Below are 3600 nucleotides of genomic sequence, written 5' to 3' on the forward strand. Positions count from 1 at the left end.
CGGGCATTCTAAAGACTGCCAGAGACAGGGGGTAAGGACTTATGGGTAGGGTGAATGCGGATGAGGTTAGGAAAAGGGAGTGTCTTGCTGAGAGTATATGGAAGGGACAGGCTGTGTGGGGGACCAGGGTTGGGTGAGATGTCACCAGAGAGTATCAGTAGGGAAAAACGGTGCAGGAGCACAGACAGAGAAATAAGGTGTGTGAAGGAGCAGAGAAACAATGGGTTATCAGACTGGGGAGGACAGGGAATAGTGCCAACAAAGAGCGAGCAGGGTGAATAACACATTTTTACAGATAATTGCAAACCATATGGGTACAATAAACAATGTGGCAAACTGAAGTCCAAGAGAAGCAGTCCAGTAATATGGGTTCAGGTGAGGCTTGTAAACTTGCTGAGTTCCAGGAGTGGGGGATGATGATTCAGTCAAACAGATGGTTTGATGAAATACCAGTTCAGAATGGCAGCAGCAGAGGATGTGTTGGAGTCCAGATGGATAAATCAGTCCAAAGGCAGGAGATGGAAGTGGCATATTCCTTATCCGGAGCATAAACTTCTTTTCCTTCAAGGAGTGCCCTCTTGTTCTTTGTAATGATCTTAAAATTAATAATTCAGAAAATAGTTCTCTATATGCACCTTTTATATAATTATACAGGGGGATCATATCCCCCCTTAAACGTTTCTTGTCATAGATTCAGTTCAGCTAACCTCTCCTCATTCCTCCATTCCTTTTACTAGTTCAGTTGCCCTTCTCTGCACTCTCTCCAATTCCACAATTTTCTTTTTGTGAACTGGTGTCCAAAACTAAACTGCATATTCCAGATGTGGTCCAACCAATGCTTTGGACAGGGTCAGGATTATGTCTCTATCTTTGCTGTCTATTCTTCTAATTCTATTACATTGTTTGGTGTTATCAGCAAACACAGAAATGGTACTTTTATTCCCAAACTGTATATAATTTAAAGATGTTAAACAGTAATGGTCCTAACACTGAACCCTGTGGTACACCACTAATAACCTTAGACCAGGGGTTCCCAACCCATGGCTCATTGTATGGTGTAATTTCTGCTCTTTGGTACTGGAATGGTGAGCAGGGGGCAATATATGACCGGCAAGCACTGTATGATAGATTTAGTTTTGTATCTACCATTAATAAAATGTTGCATCAATAAAATGAGCATCAAATGGTGAGTGCAAAAATTCTGGATTTGCAATTACTTTTATTTGGTGCATGTAAGTTATGGTTACTAGAAACATTTCAATTTCATTTCATTTTAAATTAAAACTATTCTATTTTTAAACATACATCTTTAATGTTGTGGCCCGCAACTTTTATCCCAATGTCAAATGCGGCCCCAGATGAAAAAAGTTTGGGCACCACTGCCTTAGACCATTCAGAGTATTCAATCATTACTCACTACCCTCTGGATGCAGTCTTTAAGCCAGTTCTCTATCCATTTACAGATTGACTTTTCTAAACCTATTGACCCTAACTTGCATTAAAAACCGTCTGCGGGGTACTGTTTCAAATGATTTAGCAAAGTCCAAGTACACTAAATCAACTGCTACTCCTCTGTCTACCTGTTTACTTACTTCCTCATGAAAAGAGAGCAAATTTGTTTGACTACTTCGGTCTTTCTTGAATCCAAGCTGACTATTACTTATAATAATTTTTTCCAGCAAAAACTCCTCTCTGTGGTTCTTTATCAAACTCTCTATAGGCGGGAGACAATATCCAAATAATACCTAATTCATATACGGGCTGCCCAGCTTTTTTTATTGAGCTTAGATATTGAAAAGGCTTTTGATTCGGTGCTTTAGCTCTACCTATTTAGACTGCTTGAGCAATGGGGGTTTGGGTTACATTTTTGTAAGTGGGTGCAGGCACTTTATGCTTCCCTTCAGCTTTTGTGCAATACATGGGCTATAGATCCCTTCATTTTTCTATAGGCAGGGGCACTCGGAAAGGGTGCCCGCTGTCGCCACTTTTGTTTGCTCTAGCTATTGAGCTCTGTCCATCGCCATAAGAGACCATCCAGACACTTGAGGCTTGACAGTTGCAGGCTACCATCATAAATTGTGTCTGTTTGCAGATGATGTATTGCTATTCATGACCCAGCCCCTAACTTTACTCCCAAATCTGCTGGCTACCCTAAAGCAGTTTCAAGTATTTTCAAGCCTACAGCTTAATAGTCACAAATGTAAAGCATTGAATATTTCATTATCTTCTGCGACCCTGTCACAAATTCAGCATACATTTCTTTTCACTGGGAATCTAATTTCCTTTGGTGTAAATCTAACTAAAACTTACAACACTCTTTACTCTGCTCACACTTCACCTTTGATTAGTCATTTGAAGACTCTGTTGGAGACGAATGTTGGAACGATACAAAATTCATGGCTAGGTCGGATTACATAAATCAAAGGAAATGAAGAGACAGAAAAGAGGGGTTTGCGGCTAAAAATAATCAATGTATTTTAAATGTGTATTCAATTATACACTTCTCATATACTATATACTTTTCTATATACATAATTACAGACAGTACATAATGCACATCCTCGGCCCAATAAACAGTCATGGGGTCAGGATCTTGGTACTATACATAAAGTTCAACCATGTTCCTTTTTGGAAGTATTATACTGTGGGCTTTTATGGTATGGTGGGCTTCCTCAGGGATGATACTGTTGATACACGTTCTACATAGATAGATAAGTAATAGATCAAAAACATATATTCATGCCCAGGTTCACAAAATAGAATATACAAGGCATATACACAAATAACAATATATGCACTGCATACATGTGTGTATAAAGCCTTAATAGTTAGCTAAGTTACTGTAATTAACCGATCCATTAAATCCAATATCAATATTAAGGTGTAGGTAAACATCAATGAGCTGTTTACAGATGCCTATACATGAAATAAGAAAAGGTAACAAATATATATATATATATGTAGAATGATATTCATGTTCACTGTCTAAGGGTTTGTTGAGTTAGACCTTACACTTGTTTTTTACTTATTTTTGGGTGGTGAATCCAGAGATGACCCCAGTTTTTTGCTATAACATCCAGTTTTTACAATACAGGGTACCCTCCATTTTTTTTCAAAAAAACATACAAATTTTACATACAATGAAAAAATAATCAAATAATAATTTAAATGTACTGTTTATTAAAATTTCTTTTTTTTACAGTAAAACATTTAAAAATGAATTGGGTAAGCGGTTAAGGTAAAAATGTACGCCTATAGCTTTTCCTGGAGTGTTGCAATCCCGCCGGATGCTCCAACAATAGTCAGCCATCATATGTACATCTCATCTACCCTGATACCATCCTTACATGACCTTCAAATCTTTCACCTTGCTCATCACTGACTGCACCAAGGTTTTCGAGGAAGTTAGAAAGATGGGTATGCAGAAAATACACCTTGATGCTCATATTGCAACCAATCATTTTGTAGCTCTCCAAGAGTTTCTGGACAAGTTCTGTGAAACCAAGCATTCTTTTTGACTTCTGACATTGTACTGATGAAATGTTCATCTTTGATGAGCTGCCGAATCTCTGGAACATCAAAGAAACCGGCCTTTATTTT

The sequence above is a fragment of the Pyxicephalus adspersus genome, chromosome 11 (assembly GCF_032062135.1).
Source record: "Pyxicephalus adspersus chromosome 11, UCB_Pads_2.0, whole genome shotgun sequence".
NCBI lineage: Eukaryota > Metazoa > Chordata > Amphibia > Anura > Pyxicephalidae > Pyxicephalus > Pyxicephalus adspersus.